Raw genomic sequence first — 19,952 nt, forward strand, 5'->3', positions numbered from 1 at the left:
TCATCTAAATCGGTTGTCGGTCAAGACGATTTCTCCGTTCCGATGCATTTAGATAGCAGCTCCTGGGGTAAAGCTCCCTCTTCAGATTCGATGCCTCTGCGTACAAGTCCGGATATAGTTTCTGCCGTTTCTGAATGTTCGTTGGGTGCCTGTTTTGAACTCTACTGCGACGACGTATCAGCTCGGCATTTCGAGATGGTTTCTTCACAGAATATTCTGTGATCGAAGCGTGGTCACACAACCATGAGTCATCATTTCTGGGCACTGTAGCGATGACTGTCACGCAAAACGCGTTCAGAAGTTTTCTCGTGACCCTTGTCATCGGCAGTGTCAAATAACGTGCGCATTTGAAAGTGAGATACGGTGTAAATTGTTCTATAACTCACTCTCATCCACCCTTAGTAATGAATAAAAATGTAAATTGTTATCTAAATTACACCCCTACACCCCTAAAAGTGAATAAGCGTGTAAATCACTTTAAAACTGAGACCCTTACACCATAAAAATGAGTAAGGGGGCAAATTAATTTATAATTCACACCTTTACATCTTTAACAGTGTTAACGGTGTAAATTGTTTTATAACTCACACTTGACACCCTTAAAGGTGAATAAAGCTATACATTGTTCTATAATTCACACCCTTACACCCTCAAAAGTGAATGAGGGTGTAAATAGGTCTATAACTCATCTCTACAACCTCATTATGATCCGCCGGGGTTGCTTAGTGGCTATGGTGTGGGGCTGCTAAGCACGAGATCGCGGGATAGAATCCCGGCCGCATTTCGATGGGGGCGAACTGCGAAAACACCCGTGTACTTAGATTTAGGGGCACTCTAAAGAACCCCAGGTGGTCCAAATTTCCAAACTCCCTCCCTACGGCATGCCTCAAAATCAGATCGTGGTATGGCACTTAAAACCCCATAATTTAATGTTTTAATTAACCTTACTATGGAAGTATAAGGTATGTAGGTATGATTTTCTGGCAGATTTTCACCCTTATTCAGCTTTAAGTGTGTAAATCATTTTAGTCTGGACCAGTATAAAGCAGTGATTCCTTTGGCTTGATTACAATCCTGTCTTATCCGTTGTTTCTGAGCTGGTGATAAAGTAGGTGACGCGGCGTCCGGACAACTGACGAAGCGCGAGAAGGATAGTAATGATAACTAAATCTTTACATTACTGCAGCTCTGCACGCTAAGTAGCAAAGTACATTCTACATTGAAGCAGACTTCGATGCATTATCCACAAGGTAGTCTACTTTGCAGGCCACGTAAGAGTATTTCATTTCAGCTAAATTGATTATAGCTGTCTACTATAACACTCTCGGTTCAGATGAATCTTTAAAAATCTCATGTGACAGATACGATCCACTATTTTCAAGTGAACTTTGGAAAGACATAATCGAAAGCAGTTCGTTACATCGATGGTTTCCTAAATCGTGTTTCGTTATATGGATGTGTGACTGTACGCAAAACCTTTCTATTTTTAAATGTCTGTAGGGCTTGAACCAAAGTCTTGATTGGTCAGCGCCTTAGAAACACAGACTGTAATAGCGAGCTTAAACCAACAGTATTTACTTCGCTGTCATCTGAGCGCTTCAACTGTACGCCGGCTGGGTTATATATAGAACCACAAACGCTTTTACCTTAAAGTACCGTAGCATCATCCGTTAGCTTGATGACGAGGCTGCTGACTGGTAGTCGTAATCGCGACCTTTGGTAATATTGCGCGCAGCGATTACAGAGTTAAACTGCCTTAGCGAGAGCTAGGACATTTGTTTTCTGAATTCGAGCTGGGGTTCTCATATTTCGAAAACATGACTAGCGTTTGAACACATTGGATGTTTTTTTTTTCTTCTTTTTTTGCTTTGGGAACGTCACTAGAAAGCTACAAGACGCAGTGAGATTTGTGACGCTCAAGTATTCCGTACATAAAACAGTAGCATAAACGCCACAGAGAACACGATGTGAATCCCTCTGAAAAGAAAGCTCCGGTTTTGAAGGAATGATTTGTTCGTGATTCGAAGCCTTTCCGGTGCAGCCGATCTACCAGGTGGGCTAAGAAAGAGGCTTACGCACAGTAAGATGAGGGCAAGCTTGTTTATTTATTTGTTTATTTCTTTATTTATTCTCAAGGTCAGGGGGGAATAAATTATAGAGAGGGGAGTGAGCTCATATCAAGCCGTTGGTAACCTTCTTGTAGTTAGTGACGTCACAGATGGGAGTGATGGAGTCGAGTAGGTGGTTCCGGTCGACAGCGGTCTGTGGTATGAATGAGTGAAGGTAAGCGTTAGTCTTGCATGATGAAATCCGAACTTCATTTGGTGATCAACGCTGGATGAAATATCAGGCGCACGAAGGAAGAAATCTTTAAAAGATGATTTGAGTGTTAGATGTTATGGTAAAGGTATAACAGAATAAACTTACGGCGTAAGGCAATGTCTGGCAGTTAGATGACTAGTTTGGTTGACGTTTGCATGACGTGCATAAGTTGACGAAATCGAACGGGATGTCGTGTTCTGAAATGATTCTAGAAGATTGGCTACATTTGCTTCACCCAGCTTCGCAGATGTACTACCTATATTACTCGGTACCCATACGTTGTACAGGTACAAGTACCACATGTACTTCTACCATACTCGTGAAATATGTACCTGACCCCCAGCGCAGGGTAGCAAATCGGATCTAGCCATCTTGTTAACCTCCCTGCCTTTCCCCTTTGTTTTGTCTCTCTGTCTCTCTATTAAGTCGGGACATACAAATGTTTTACGAAGCTATCGCTAAATAAAAACTCAATGAATCAGTTGCCTTCGTACTTTCTTCGTCGTAACTTCTTTATCTTCGCAAAGTCCAAGTTTTCGTTTCGTGAAAGTTGGTGATTATCAACGCTGCCAAAACTATCTAATCTGACGTCTGCTCCTGAGTCGCCTGCCTACTCCCTACATGGGCTGCGTACTACCGGTAAAAAAAAAAGATGATTTTCTAGACGTCTGGCTTTGAGCCGGAGCTTGCACAGTACTCGCGTGTTGTAATCTCTGCTATTATTTGCCAGTCATACAGACTCTGATAGTCGAGGCTTCTGTGCACGGTATCTCGAACACCATAGCAGGTACCACTGTAGCAGACGAGGACGACGTCGTGTGCACCACTACGAAGTTGTTCTTCAAAACACGGCGCTGTCCCTTCTGACAGACTGCTGCTGTCGCGGTAAGCGAGTCCACAGCTGGACGACTCGCTGAAGTATGCGGATTCTTTGCGTAAATCTATTTTGGCCTAGCTTTTCCTTTTGTGTCGTTCAGATGGGCCTCTGTAGCTATGCGACGGTTAAGAATACGATGAAACAGCCTTCCCTCTGATGGCCTTGGAAAAAAACAAAACAAAAGTGTCACCTCTAGCCAGCTCCATGGAGGGCGTTGGCTCTTTGCTGGGCGAGAAATTTCGCAGATGGAATGTGAGAAAAAGAAAAGAAAGCAGATGCTTAGCTGAATTCGTATGACCTCCGAAAATGCGATGATGACTCAAGACGCACACATGACGAGAACTGACAACAAGTCGCTGACTCACCGTTAAACCTCGCGCCGGTGCCATGAATTATAGCTCACTCATGTAATAAACCAGGCAGCTTGGTGTCAGCGACCGCTCGCCCTCTTCAGTACTGTTGCGGCAGCGAGTGCGGTAGCCCTAGGCATATCATGTTTATGCACCCAGTACATTAGTATCAAGTGCATCTATATATAAATATATGCATCAAGCACATCTTAAAGAGAAGGAGACTAGGACCGCGGTGGATGGTAGGTTGAATAGTCGCTTGAAGTGGTCTAGATGCGGAATGCAGTGTTTGAAGTTTCCCATTCATGCTTTACGACACGTTTGTTTTAGCAGTATGCCTTATGCTAAAATTTCTGCCTCGTTCTCACGGCGTCTGAAGCGTGCTTCGTCGTCTACAGCCGTGGCGAAAATATTCACTGTGACCATGACAGAGGGCAATGAATCGAGGTGCACGCTTCTGTCTACTTCACCTTGCTGCGAAACTTTACACCGACTGCTGAATCGCATTCGGTGTCTGTGACAGCTTCTGTCCCTAATGTATATTTTAACCCACCACATTTTCTTTATCGACGGCCTATGGAGGAACGGAATGAAAGATTAGGAGACAGGGAGGTTAACCTGGGGAATTGATCGATTTGTTAGCCTGTTCGGAAAGGGAAAAATAGAAAATGTTATAAAGCAAATGACGATGTGAAGGAGAGACCGTATATGAACAGGAGCAGGTAGTGCAGAAGAGCACCCGGTTGGCTTGCCTACTCAAAGAACGGGCAAGTGAAATAGGAAGATGGAGAGAGAAAGAAATACGAGCTTCCCTGAACACATTCGCGCCCGGGAGGAAATTGTCGACCGTTTGGCCAAGGGCGATCATACAAGCACTTTGATTTTATAAACTGCGCAATACAGCCTTCGTAGCCTTGTGTGACGACGAAGAGGAGGGGGAAGAACTAGAGGGTTAGAGAGATTGTATTTCATTAATCTAGTTAAAGCCATCTAGTTAAATAGGCCATCTAGTTAAAGCATTCCTATTCAGTCGCCCATGCCCTTTCAGTTGCGCATTGCCTACTAGATCGGCAGCGCGCGCCGCCCGACCTCGAAGGCCTTGAGTTACGCAACGCCGTGGGGACGCCCACCGACAGAGGGCGCCAGACGTTTCGCGCACCCTGCAGAAGAGGCACGTTGGTGCGAACTGCCATTGTTTCATTCGATTTTTCTGTTCGCTTCGGAGAACATGGTCGAAATTCGGCACCGAGGAATTAAGAAGTGAATTTCTGCGTTGACACCGGAGTTAAAGGACCTGACAAATAGACCGCCATTAACCGTAAGAAAGAAAGAGCAGGTGACGACGATAAATAACAAAGCAGCCGAAGGATAGACTGCCGGAACGTGATCAAGGTGGCGGCAGATTATAGTGTAATTCATAGTTGAAAAAGATCTAATTGCACAGGCATTCAGCAAGCAGACGGCAACATAGGTCGCGCCGTAGAAGGTCAACGAGTGCACGTCTTTCGAAGTTTATATTTAAACTGCTTGCTTCCAATCAGAGTTAACTCACGCCCGAAGTTTGGCACAGAACATCGAATTGTGGGTATTCAGACTGCCTGAAGCATCGCGTAGAAGCGATAAGTTCTATGCTAGCCCGAAGTGACATCGTTTAAAAAACAAAAGGAAATCATTATACGGCTGGTAAGCATCTAGCCGCCGGTGAAGCAGCGTTGTAGGGAAAGAATCTGAAGCACATTGTTACTCTCTGCGCTCCCACGTTGATAACTGCGGAGGATCGGACGTTACGCAAGTTCGTTTGGCAACTTTCCGGCATGCCGCGCCAAGTTGCGATCGCTGATAGGGTAATAGAAAAGACCACATTCAATTGCCCGTACAATCAGACGGGCCGTGGTTGCTTGATTGTTTGTGCTTCACGACTGTTGGTGGCAGTTTAAGGCATGACTGTACGTTAGAGGAATGGTTAAACCACATACACTGCAGAACAATTTCAAGGGGCACGACAATGGCGGTGTGGCAATGTACTACGTCTAGTGTCACGTTGTAATGGCCGTAGGAGAATTATTCAATGCCGAAGGTGTGAGCTAACAATTTTACCTTTTAAATTATCAAAGAATTTATGTACCAAACTTATGTTCCGAGATGCACGCAACACTGCGATCACAGCGACATGTAGCGGCGACCAGAGTCAACTAATCCAAACCCACCGATCCAGTCCCCCCGCTTTACATACACGTCAGCATACATTCCGGAGTAATTGCTGACATTAGCGTGTATACTCCAGAAGGTACACCACGCCATTCACGTCGCTTGCGCAATCTGATTGCCGACAATGTTCTTTGGCTACAGAATCGTCGACAACGTTCATTGGATAAATGCAGGCAGCCTTTCCGTCGAGCGATAACTGGACAACAGTGACAATCTGGTCAAAATCTGTGACGTACTGTCGCCGGCCAATATAAAGAAAAATGTACTTGGGGCTATAAAGTTACACAGCTGCGTGTACGTGCTAGAAGGCAACGTACGTTAATGGATTCTAATAGAACGGGGGAATCGAGTCGGTTCAGGAGAGGAGGCGATGCAGTAGTGTTGAGGAACATTAGTACATCCAGAAGCTGAGTAGGCAGTCGATGAATAATGAGGGCGAATTCGAAACTACAGCGCGAATATACGCAGGTCGAAAAAGAGCTTTGTCCGTCCTGCATTCTTTTTCGTCTTGCGTGGTTTCGCGCTGTAGCTTCAAGTGTGGATAACCAACACACTCAGCAAGCGGTTCTTTCTTAAGACGTATTTGAGCATGATTAACAAAAGAAACGATAGCATATATATCGGAGGCGAATTCGATGCCTTGCAGCTGAAGGGCGCGATTTTGGTCACAGACATTATGGTGGTGATCTAGGAGTGGAGACTGCATTAGATTCATTGTACAATAAAAACAGAAAATAAAAAGTAAAACGATGCAAAAGGAAATAATAAGGGTACATGAATTCGTTACTAAAACAAAGATAACTGCACAGGTATACTAATCCGAATGTACTCACCTGCTGAGTGCTAAGCGTTATATTCCCTCATGGTACCCATCTATGGGCCTGCATGAACCACAGATGTTATAAGGTCTAGAACGTTAAAGAGCGGTCCCTTTTGTATTGATCCACCCTGTGTACCAGAAAGAAGGCACCAAATATTACAGTTAGAGACAACGAAATAAGTCACTATAGTCGCGAGACAACGCAGTGAGATGTGTGATTAGACGACCTTCCGCCTGGTCGGTCGCTAACAACAGGCTCAATCAGAACGATAGTAATCTCCCCATCAGCTACGCAATATTCGCGAGTAGGTTCCCGAAACGGACCTAAGCTCGATGTTTCCAGCTTATTTAGCTTACAGTGAGCGAGGCGTCAGCGTGAAAGCCGGAATGCCTAACCCCTTTGACTGCACCACATCGGTTAGCGTTCTTTCCTTCTGTCTCTGTCCACAATGGTTCGTACCACGAAGCTGACAACCTGAGACAAGCGTTATCGTAAAGGTGCAGGCAAAGCACAGTAAAAGAGCTGGTCACGATAGAGTGACAAGCTATATTATAGGTAAGCAGCTGGCAATAAGCAATGAACTTTTTGTTGAGCTTTGCAGCAAATGGTTGGCAATTTCAAATCCAGCGAGGAGAACAGTTTCTTCATGCGGTACTTTTGCTATATGCGCCCGTAGCCAGGAGACGCCCAATAGCTCCGTTACTGACTTTTCTTTTTCTGTATTCTTCACCTTTTTTTTTAGAATCAGAATATGTATGAAGCGTACAAGCCTTCTCACGGTTATTTCACATTTCTCGATGCTTCTCTATTCACTCATGTGCATCTTGTGACGCAAATGTTTGCTATACCACGACGCCATTCTTGTCTGCACGCCACTTTTTCGCTGAAGACATTAGCATAGCTAAGTTCAAACGCCTCCCGAACATTCAGAGTTGAATAAGAAAACCAAGGGAAAGTATACCTTGCGCAAGCTTTGAACAAGAACAACGCCCTTTTTCTCGTTTAAATTCCGTTTTCACTTTCACGTTCCCCGCGTTCTCGAAAGGGAAAATTTCTCTACAAATGATAGGCGGAGAAACGAACAGGTGACTTTCTTTTTTTCTTCGTCTACTTTTCGGTCCGTTACCTGAGTCACAAACTTCCTCCCTCATCTATCAGTCTGGAAGCCGTGGTTGTTCTTGCGTAGTACGAATCCCTCGTAAATGTCTGGCCGTCTCGCATAATGTAGCACTCGTCTTCTTCTTCTTTTTTTTCCCGAAGTTTCATTCCTTCGGTTTCTTAGTCTGTTTTCCGTTACACAGACCACGCGCGCTGGGACACATATTCGCCGCCGCAGGTAGCGGCTAACCGTTTCCTTTTCTTTGGTCTGCGCGTTTTCATTTCTTCTTATTTATATTTTTCTTTCGCAGTCACAGCAGCGCTCGTCGTCACATCGACGAGCGCTGAAAGTCACAGCAGCACTCGTCACACGCATCGTGTGTATAGAGTCGTGTATCTTAGGTCCTACTCGCATATGAATGCGTCTCCCGCCGCCGACGGATGCTTCTCTTTGCGTCACGTTCATTTTGATGTCAGTCTTTCTCGCGCGCGAGGTTCACACGCATCCCCCGAGTCGAAAGCGCGCGGCATGTCCGTTCGTGTCCTGGCGGCAGCCCGGCTCGGCGCTTCCAGGCCGTTTCCCGCCGGACGCGTTTCGCGCCATTTTTTTCCCGCCATTTGAGAGAGGGTTTGTGACGGTCAAATGGAAAGGAGGATGCGTGAGAGGGAGAGATGCGAAGGGAGCGAGAGAAAGTGAAGGAGGGGCAGAGATCATCGCTCGCGCGGGGGGAAGGGCAACGCAGGCCCGTTCGACGAGAAAGAAGGACGCGGTGTGTGACGCGGGCGGCCGTTTCCCGCCAAAATGCTTTTGGCGAGCTTTTCTTGCTTTCTGTTCCCGCGCTTTTGCTTTCGCCGTCTTTGTCTGGCGAGAACGACGCCTGCCGGCTGCCACTAGGGCGGCCCGCTGGTTGTGCGGCGGTTTGCCGTCCGCGGTTTCCGCTGCGTAGGCCGCAATCATCACGACTTCTTTGTGAGCGCGATGGGAGATGCGAAATAGGGGCCGTTAGGGATTGAGGTGTCCTCTATTAAGAGACAGTTACTGCGCTGAACTTTACCCAACCCATCACAACCTCCCTTAAGAATCTCTCTCGCGATGCCACTCATACAGACATAGTCATGAAGGATGAGCGGGAGAACGAGCCTAAAGGCAAATGAAGATTGAAGTGCAGATTTCAACGGGGACAAACTTGTCTGCAGGAGTGTCAGAGTTATGTATGAGAGTGCATGGGTACGTATGTGCGCAAGACTGCGTGTTTATAAGATATGGAGCAGCCGGAGGAGTATTTGTGCGCCATCTCCTTTTTAGTAACATTTGTTGCTGGAGGGTTTTGTTTAAGACTAAGCAATGCATAAGTAGGAGGGAGTAGAAACTGAGCTTAGCGCCCTCTTTTTTCCGTTCTCCACATTCTAAAGTATTTCTTTTCTTGTCACTGTATTACATATTCCTTGGTCTCATTTTTATTATGCTCACGGGGACGTATTTGAGGGTTACATGGGAGAACTTGCGTAGCAGCAGGCGCTTCCTCTAAGCATAAGAATCAACGACCACGAAATGTGTAAGAAACACTGTACAGAACGTCGTACAAGCAACCGAGTTAATCTGGATACATCTCTCACAGAAACAGCTTCGCACTCTGCCTCCTACAAATATCAGACAGTGGAGTGGAACTCGGGAATGCATAAATAGTAGAAGCACGAGAAGAGACATATCAACTTAAATTTCGTCTGTATGGCTATTTGAGCAAAGGAGGTATCGCTGAAGGTAAGCTAAGGACGTCCGTTCTAGATAAAATATTCAGTCGCTCATCCATCCCCATCATTGCCCCGTCGAAACAAAACGGTGCTGTGCTACTGAATCAGAAGACTAGATGCTTGTAGTAGATTTATCCACGTGTTAAGGATAAACAAACAATCCATAGCAAAACTTCGTACGCCACCTCGATGAAAAGAATGGAATCGCCTATACGAATTATATGCAGGATAAATTTGAGGACTACAAAAAAAAAAATACACGGGAGAAAGAGGGAATGGCAGCGCCATATAATAAACCGACTCGCTGAACAGCATCACTTGGTCAAATACAAAATTAAATTTTTGTAGCATTTGATGCAATTAAAGCTGCATCGCAACATTTTATCATCAGGAGGCAAGGACAAGAGACAGGTGCAAACATTGTCATGGGCGTAGCGCATCCTCAATTTTATCCCTCGTGTGCTGGCGCTCAAATGTCCAACTTCAAATGTGAACGCACAGCACTGCACCACAGTTAGTTGGGCGAGCACTATGAACGTGTAAATGGCACCAAACAGACGCGGACAATAGACTTGAAGGGCGAGACGCGCATGCGTTGTGTGTGGACCACCCTTCCATTCCATTGTCCTTGTCAGCTAAGGGCGACGTATAACGTTATTAAAGCGTACGTGCATGACGCCTCTTTTGCAGCCTTACACCGTAATGGCGACATAATGAGACTATGTTGCTTCACGAAACATAGCGTTCGCCGATCCTGTCGAGGGTGCCACAAAGTGGTAATCATATCATAAGAAGCAAAACAAACAAAGACACCAAGGACAACGTAGGGGAAATTACTTTTACGATTTCGCCAATTACGATTTCGTCAAAATCGCGACGGCTTTTGCACGCGCTCCAAGCCGGCTTGGTGGAGGTGAGAACCAATATGGCGCCGGTGGAGACCGTGTCTGCACCCTGAAAGCCGGGCTTGGTATGGAGGCATAACTAACATAATTACACTAATTGACTTTATGATGAGTGACTTTACGGGACATATTGCAATCTACGACTTGCAGCTGGTGAGTATGCAAGGCAGATCGACTAAAAGCGAATTATGGCGATGGCACCGGTTTCGATATACGCACTGTCAAAGACGAGCCAAGCCAAGCCATTGAAATCGAAGGCGAAGGCAGCGCCACTCTTCTGCTCACTACAAACGAAGGCCTCTGTGCACATTGTAAGTTAGAAAAAAAAAAGCTTATAACAGGAAAAAGTGCACAGTATTTCAATACTAATAAGAAGACGAGAAACAGCGTACGCTAATAGGTCACGTGATAAGCATCTTATGCACCTTCATGTTTTTTGCCGCGTGAGGCGCCAAAGGTCATTTTTCACGACATTCAGTGAAGAATTAAAAATATAAATCTACGTCCAATGAGAAAAACACGGCTCATTTTAGCCACTATGATAGGCAATCTTTCCATTAGCGTGGTTATCACGATTCGTGTTCTGAGCGGTTGTCTGTCCCTTTAAAATACGTGATGCTTTGGCGATGCGAAACGTTCTTAGAGCCTAAGTCTTCATAGAGTCATTAATTTGAATATACGCTCCAGCACCATGAGAGTATGCCAAAATTTTGATATCTCTGCATGTCTGCCGCGGTTCCGCGTAGATGCGGCGCATGCGCAGAGGGCCTACGTTTTCTCCTATGACGATGGTGTATCGCGCAACGCACCTGCTCTCTACTGTGTCGTCAAAAAGATAAAGCCCTTTAGCTAAAAAAACTCATTAAAATTCTCACCAACGTTCGTCATTCGATCACCTTTCATTTTCTTATTCCTAACGAACGTAGGGGAGAAATCGCAAGGACGTTTGTTCCCGAAAACTCTTTGCCATTGACCGCAGCTGACATGCCTTATAATATGTACCACACAACGAATGGCCGCTACTTGCTCTTACGAAACAGTTTTATCGTAAGAACTATAGTAAGACTATTTGTTCTGATACGCACCGAGAAGGCAAGAAACATGAACGGAACCGAAGCCTCTGACCGACTGGGCCGCCCCCTTGCCTCGCGAAACGAAGCAACCCGATTCTTACATTGCTGGGGTTTCCAAGGCTGCGATAATATTTTACGACTGGTCATTGTCGCCCTGCGTTGTCGGCGGCTCCACTGTGACAAGGCGGCACAGTAGCGCTAATTCGCCTGACTCCTTCAGTCAACGTGCGTTTGTTTGCCCGCACCCCTTCTGTCGTCCTTGCTCAGGTCACGACAGCACGGAGACCCCTTTTCCTTATTTGAACAAAATGTTTGCACAAAGTTTGTACTGAATGGGCCCAGGCCAGTACCTCTACTCGTTTGTAGGAAGCGAGAGAGACAGATATAGAAAAAAAAAGATTGGGTTAACAAGACGCGAAGGCAAAGTTGAACAACCCCCCCTGACACGTACAATCATCCGGTGTCAACAGCCGTATCTCTTGAAAGCGTCATTCTTCTTTTTCTCGAGTAAGCCTCTTACGGCTCAGTATAAAGTTGGTCACGAGCGTGTTGGCGTATCTGGTGTGGTCTGTGACGTGAAGATAAGGCGCTCAGCGCCTTCCTTCCACACGTGTGACTATACACCCTTTATATTGAACGAGAAGAAGGGGAATTGAGGTGCCTGACTTTCGTTAGCTATAACCATACGAAGCTAACAGATAATGGAGCCAAGGAAATCGCAGGGGAAAATATTTGTCGCTTTAATGCGTTCGAATTCTTCGAATACTTCCCGCACTTTCTGGCGGCTATGTTTTTATCTGTGTGCGTTTATAGCTAACCCTATTCCCTCCTACCTGTGTCGCTGGGCAGTCAGTGGTCGAATGGGTGGTGCCTGCCACCCATGTGCCAATAGGTGTGCACCGCTCTTCAATGAACCCTATTCAGGGCGACATGGGTTGCTGTAGATGTGGGACTGGGTTCATTGGTGTTCGAAAAACCCCTTTGACGCCGGGATGGAGCAGACGGTACTCTCCACTCCGTCCGCGCTAATCTGTTATGAACTTCCATGCTATTTCCGCCTCCATTTTACCGATGACTATACATTAATTGGCCATGGGCCACGATGTACTAAAGCGAGTTCTCAAAATGTATTTATCCCCTTGCTGCAAAACATCCTTTTATAAACTTCATAGTGAAACCATACCGGCAAGAACATCGCTATAGAAAAAAGGCATCTTTGTCTCTTCTGTTAACTGTCGCCTTTGTGATGTGCCAGATACAATTGAACATTGTTTCATTAGCTGCACCAACGCCATACTATTTCGGGATGTCCTCCAAAGGACTTTGAAGAAAGACTTTGAGATTAGCGCTCATACTATGCGACATCTGCGGCCGACCTCTGATAATAGTGCACGTTTCGATATGTTTATTCTCATGGGCATGCATAGTTTGTGGGAAACGCGAATGATGGACTGAAACGCCGATACGGTGGTACGTACAAAGGTGCATTTTATGTAAATGACACTTCACCTAAAGTATGTTTATGATGTTTATGATGCACTCGATATACAACCGGACTGGTACCCTATTTTGGTGGGGTGCTTATCCTTACCACCCTTCTAAAGTGAAAACAACGTTTCTACTCACAGTATGAACGCTGCCTTTTTTCTGTGTGGCTTTCATTGTGCCCTGCACTCTCAGACTATGCAGAACTGTTGAATGTCGGTTTGAATGCTACTGTAATAAATACCATGACAGAAAGAAAAAAAAAACTTTTTGATGCCAGCTTGGGTCACAAGGGCATATCTGCCAGTATAGGTGTGTGCCGCTCTTAACTAAACATCTTTTGCGTCAACACGGGTAACTATAGATACGTGCCACACTTATGCGTTGACGAAAAGAAGGATCACTTAACTTTCTCCGATGTTGAGCGGAATCAGACCCACGTCACAAGGATTCCTCAGGGACAGTAACCCAATGCATTAGGTGGCTGCGCCGCAAATGCAATTCGGTATGTGTCGCTTTTCAACGAACGCTTTTCGCGCCAACGCTCTAGCGAGCTGCGCCGTGAACGCGCTGGATGCGCGCTGCTCTTCGATCAACCTCTCGGCAATTTGGGCCACCGGGTATATGTGCCACTTAGTCTGCGGCAAGGGAACCGTTGTGACGTGGGTTTGATTCCGCTCAACATCGGAGAAATTTAAGCGACCTTTTTCTTCAATGTATAGGGTGGCCCATTCCAAGTGGTACGTACCTGTAGTTACCCAAGTTGGCGTCAAAGGTGTTCATTGAATAGAGAGTTTTAGTTTAGGGGACGCAAGCGGCTTGCGCACGCAAGCACTAGGGCGGCCGGTACTGCGCATGCGCAGACACAGACGTAGGGGCCTGCGCAGGCGCAGTGCCGTCGCCTTTATTTCTTGCGTACGCAAGCCGCTTGCGTCCCCTAAACTAAAGCTCTCTAATAACCGCACGGACCGAGTGGCGGTTGCCACGTGCTCCAACTCGGCGTCGAGGAGTTTCTTCGAAAACCGGCACCCGCGCCCAGCCCCGCACCGGCCTACGTCAGCGTGTGTGAGGTTCGTTGTAGAGCGGCACGCATCTGCACCTTTCCACGTTCGCAGTGACCCGAATTAGTCCGGTGGTTGGTTTCGAAACCAGCCAGGAAAGCAAATGCAGCCCGATGCGTTACCCGTCCGGCCACTGAATAACAAGTGACCCGGGTGGACGGGAAAGCGGTTTAGATTCAAACGCACATAGAAGCACAAACCCTAAAAGTGCGTAACGTAGCCAAAGAATGCTAAAACATTAATATATTACTAAACGGACCACTTCATTGTACCAAATCCGGCTCCTGATTCTGTTTCCTGAACGAATGAGAACGGTTTCGCCAAAATCGCGACGGCTTTTGTACGCGCTCCAAGCCACCACGGCGGAGGTGAGAACCAATATGGCGCCGGTGGAGACCGTGTCTGCACCCTGAAAGCCGCGGGCTTGGTATGGAGGCATAAGTAACATAATTACACTAATTAACTTTATGATGAGTGACTTTACGGCACATATTTCAATCTACGAATTGTAGCTGGTCAGTATGCAAGGCAGATCGACTAAAAGCGAATTATGGGGATGGCACCGGTTTCGAGATATGCGCTGTCAAACTTGCCGTAAAAATGCACTGTTGTTCCGGTTACGTTTTAAAGAAAACTTTGTTTTATGAATTGAAGCACGATATTAAATTTAACGGTACTGCATTTCCCCCGGACACGTTGAAAACTGATATCTTGAAACTGCTATAGTCCTGAGAATTTCTTCAAAGTGCACACACATACATACTCACTAGCTACAATTTGTATGTTGAAATACGTGGGGCAAAGTAAATGATAAAAAGGCAATTAGCGTAATCATGTTAGTTATTCAGTTAAGCGTTTTGATTTCTCGTAGAAGTACTGGACGCCTCATCGAGTAATTTTGATCAAAGGTTAGAATTGTGCTATCTAACAAAGGACATTTTTAAATATTTGGTGCAGCTAAAAAAAAAAAAAGACACTGCCAGTATATATCGCTCAAGTATAACGTGAGAAGTTTCTATTTCCTTTTTTTTTTTTCGTTGTGCCGTTTCATGCGACCAATCTTTTCGGCACTTGAACGATGACACGTCGACTCGGAACCTGTCTCGAACTCACTGTCGCCTTCAAACCACCAACGCAGAACGAAGAGGTGGGGATGGGTCACCCGGAGTAATCAGCGGGGGGTCGGCGACTGACGGCTACTCCGCAGGAGGTCAAAAAGAAGCGGCAAAAGTGTTTAAGTTCGAACTAAGCCCAGCGACGCAAGAAACAGACAAACAGACGTCAAACGGCTCTTTGAAACCCACCATACAACGAAAGGCGCCCGCACTGTAGGTGGCAACAGGGCCCGATCGACGCTTCGATGGACCCTACTCGGCCTCCAGCCGTCGCCTTCTACACACCTGCGGGCGGGCCCCGACAGCACCTGTCAATTATAATACCGAAGTGCCTTCGTGCGTCTGTGTATATTTTGCTGCTTTTGACTGAGTCTTCAAAACTCTCCAATCGATGACGTCGGGGACGCGGCGATACCGCGGCGTGGGCGTCGCACGCCTCGTCGAAGCGTGAGAGTCCTCGTTCGCAGGAGTCTCACGGTGACGTCACCGTCGGCTGCGGAGGCAGGTCTCTAAAACATCCTATGCCGCCGCGGCTACCGCAACGACGGAGGCTTTCAAAACTTGATATCACGCGTTTTACATTCCCAACAGGGTGTTTTTTTTTTACCGATACGTTAGCATTAGGAGTGCCAAGAGTAAACAAAAAATTACCGACGAATTAGCGTTAAACGCGAGAGAAATGTGTTAGCATTACGCCGCCTCTCTTTGAGCTAGGCCTCGGATCAATGATTCAAACCGCGTTCAACACAAATCGTAAAGTGTTGTGCAGGAACTCAGTCAGCACACGTCCTACATATTCGAGGAGTCAAGTGCAACTAACCGCGGTCCGCAGTAGACCACCGCCAGTTGCACTATATATATTATGGCCACGCTCTATTCTTTGCTCTCTCGCTGTTTTTGTATATATATATATATATATATATATATATATATATATATATATATATCTGCTCCAAACCATCGTGAGTTGCACCGCGCTCTCCGAAGAGGCGGGTAGTGCGTCTTGTGAGCTCCTGAACAACACTTTGCAGCGTGGGTGAATGAACGGAATTTGAATCAGTGATCCGGCACGTCAGAGAGGCGTGACGCAATGATATCGCAGTTATCTCGCATTTTCCGCTAAATCACCGCTGAATTTTCTTTCATTCTGAAACGGTTGGTAAGTGTCGAGTTACGCGAACTTGGTAATGGCTCGTTTCTTTATACGCTTTTCTGGGCACTTTGGTTATGAGTTCAGAAAGTAAACTTATACACTACCCAGTGACATGTATATATATATGCGGACAAGGTATCGCAGCAAGGACGATTAAACAAACAATTACCAGGCTTTAGGCCGTTCGCACGGTACAGAACTCAGTCATATCGGAATGGCTCTCGCAGCGCGGATGGCCACGACGCTTGCTCGGTTGGTTGCTTGCTCGCTTCTCGAACGACGGCGCTATCTTCTCAAAAAGAAATGCCTTTACTTATACGTTTATGCACCGTCGAATTAGTCTGCGACAGCACAATTATGCTTGCCGTTGTCTCCCTCCAAAATTCACGCGCACACGCCACCGTGCCAAGGGCCGTATATGTTGGGCTATAGCATACAGAACATACGTGCTTGAAGTATATATATATATATATATATATATATATATATATATATATATATATATATATATATATATATATATATATATATATATATAATATGCGGGTCCGATCCCGGCCGCTGTGGCCGCATTTCGATCGAGCCAACATGCAAAAATGCTCGTATGCTGAGATGTTTAGTGTGCACGTTAAGACCCCCTCCCCCACGCCGCACCTGGTCATAATTAATCTGCAGTCCCCCACTACGTACGTGCCCCGCAATCAGATCGTGGGTTTCGTCACGTAAAACAACCCCCAAGTTTTATTTCAGCCCCTGGGTATGGCTGCGTTGCTGATTGGGAAAAGGTTTTTGTCTTAGTGGTGGTGGTGAGCGCGAAACTGAGAATGGCACGGTGTAGCAGAGGTGAGGAGGTTGGCCCGAAAACAAGGTCACGCGGCGGATAGGACGGGACGAAACAAACCGGGTTTTTTCGCAGCTCTTAACTGTCGCTGCCGTAAAAACAAGAAAAAAAAAGGAAAGAAAAAGAGCCACCGCGGAGGTCCTGTAAACACAGAAGCTTCGCGCGCCCAGGTTTAGCTGCGTCGTCTTTCTTACCTGCATGCTAAAGCTCCCGCACAAGCGTGCCGCACCTGTATCTCAGGAATTTCAAAAAGCGCCGTTCAATCCTCGCATAACTGAGCCGCCGAAATGTGAGGCGCATGCCTTTGATACAGCCCCTATACCTCGGTGGCGACCTCGGTGGCGTATGTGCCTGTCGCCGTATTCAGCCTTAAGCGATTTGAGAGAGCAAGCAGCTCGCGCCTTCACTTTGATGTGGGAAGCTGTGTGGCATTTTTTAGCATTCGATGCATTTATTCGGCGTTGCGAAAGTCCTGACGTGGGACGCTGCGTGTTGACTCAAGGGTGCATGTTTCCCTTTCGTTAAAAAAAAAAAAAACGAGAAAAGGAGACCAAGATACGGTAATGTCAGGGTAACGTCATCAGCGATAGATTACCAATATCCTTGCAAATCAAAGCGTATACGCATTGCGGTCAGTCTAATAACTCATCTCTGAAACATCGCTGATGCTTAAAAAAAGTTCTAAATGCAGGAAGCAATTGAGTGCCCAGCCAGAGGTTACTAAACGAAAAAATTGGAGGACGCTTAAGCTTCGCCTGTAAGTGTGGAACGCGATAGCATTCAAAGATCCCTGACTGCTTCTCACGCTTTCCGGCAACTGCAGCGTACGTAACCGCAATGTTTACCGGGAAACGCTCGCGGCGAACGCTATGGACGAAGGCGGGCTTTCTGGTAGAAACGCGGCCTCTTGAGTGGGTCGCGATGCGGCGGAGGCAAGCGCCATCTCAAAGTGTTTCAAGGAAACGGTCGCGCCGCTCCGTGGCCTCCGAGATATTCGCGCATCGGCGCACGCAAACGGCGGACGTCGTGGCCGGTCTATGTATGGTAGAAACGCTGAAAAAGGGGTTTGTTTGAGTTTTCACGTTACAGAAGTATGTTTTCTGATATATTCGAATTACAATCCAACGATTTCGTGTCTGTAGGTTCTGCGTAAGTCGGGATTTACGATTTTGCTGCGTATTTTAGCTTGAGAAACACCATTAGTTTAGTAACTTCCTTGCGCAACATGGAGGGCCCGGGTATAGGCGGCTCGAAAATCGTTTCGCCGAAACGACGTCTGACGCTAAACGCAAGATTTTCAGTGCCAAGGGGAGTCCTTAACGCTATCGCGTTATGAACTATCAGCTTAATTTCATGACACAGAAAAGTAGTGGCATGGATAAGAGAGCACGTGGGTGTAGCTGTCATAGTTGAGATTCGGATGTGTACGGTAGAAATTGAGTTGAACTTAGGTCACATAATACTTATAATAACCGGTGGTCCACTGGAGTATAAGCAAAATGGATGCCGAGAAAAAGAATATATATATATATATATATATATATATATATAGCGAGAGAGAGAGAGAGAGAGAGAGAGAAAGAGCGAGAGAGAGAGAGAGAGAGGATGACGGATGGGTTAGGTGTCGTGTTACGAGATCAGGAAAAATCTGTCGGCACACTGTCGAATCGGCTGCACCCAGGATAAGCGAAGAACGAGGAACGATATGCTTTTCACCCAGCAACTGTATACACGTTGGAATAAACAATAAGAAGTCGGCGCTCTCTAGCACACAGTCGCAAATGTCATTCGGACATTCTACACCCACGTGGTCATGTCGACTCATCGCGCAGTTGCCTGAAAGCCTCACTCTTTCTACACAATCGCCCCACTCATACGCGGCTACACTTGCCGTATACCTGTACACTACTATTCACATTGCCGTTCATCCCACTCGTGTTCGTAATCACTTTTTAGAACTGAGGTTGAAGAGCACGAATGAAACAAGGACGCGAAGAAGCAAATACCACAGATGTCCTTGTTTCGTGCCCTCGTTTTATTCGCGCTGTTCGACCTCAGTTCCAAATATGAGCCAACTAGCCCTCATCAAGACATTGTTAATTACATAATCGCGTCCACTAACCTTTGCCTACAGCCACCCTCTTACGTATACGAACGTCCGCTCAGACTCCCCCTCACTGAATTTCGTCGATGCTCACGTTAACCGGAGCTAACTCGTGTTCGTATTTGCCTCCGCTCTCACGTTTCGTGACTCACTCACTCACTCACTCACGCTTTATCCCACGATTGCGAAATCACGCTTTATCCTATGACTGCGAAATCAGTGTCGAGTAGGAGTCAGCGTATACTTCAGGATTCAGTGTGCCGACCTGTCTGTATACCTGCGGTGCACATAAGTAAAACGATAACGATTACGATGTAGACTTATTCGTGTCAGGGCAGCTTGAGGATGATAGGTCCGTTAGTTATTATGCACATAAATATTTTCTGATGTACGGCACCGTGGATCAACCCTCTTTTTTTTATTTTATTTTTTATGGGGTGTAGTTCTGTCAGTGTAATCAGCAGCAGTCCAAACCTACCGAAAGCTGGACTAAGATCCTCAACGAGACAACTTGGGGGAATGTTTGAAGTATACACCCTCCATATATATATATGTATAAAAGAATTGGGAGAACCAAGTTAGGCTCGTCAGCGTGCAGCAACTGTGCAGCTCGCGAAATTCACGAAATTCACGAGAGCTGTTCCCGACGAGGAGTTATTAATGAACTTGAAGTTTTTCATGACAATGTCTTCCTTGGCGATATACGCACCCCCACTTTTTCGTATCAGGGCTGCGTGTTTCTAGCCACTTTCCTGTGCCGATCCCTTACGTAGCGCAGAGCTCGGAT

General features: G+C 46.3%; 1 long non-coding RNA gene across 1 annotated transcript in view; it reads left to right on the forward strand.

Moving 5' to 3' along the window:
* LOC129383817 (uncharacterized) overlaps positions 1–15,416 on the forward strand; it is a 74,245-nt gene extending 58,829 nt beyond the window's left edge. The window contains exon 3 of the long non-coding RNA XR_008611698.2: positions 15,091–15,416. This is a non-coding gene — a long non-coding RNA (uncharacterized lncRNA). The remainder of the gene's footprint in view (positions 1–15,090) is intronic.
* Positions 15,417–19,952: the final 4,536 nt, after the last annotated feature.

Source organism: Dermacentor andersoni, chromosome 9 (genome assembly GCF_023375885.2).
Source record: "Dermacentor andersoni chromosome 9, qqDerAnde1_hic_scaffold, whole genome shotgun sequence".
NCBI classification, from domain to species: Eukaryota; Metazoa; Arthropoda; class Arachnida; order Ixodida; family Ixodidae; genus Dermacentor; species Dermacentor andersoni.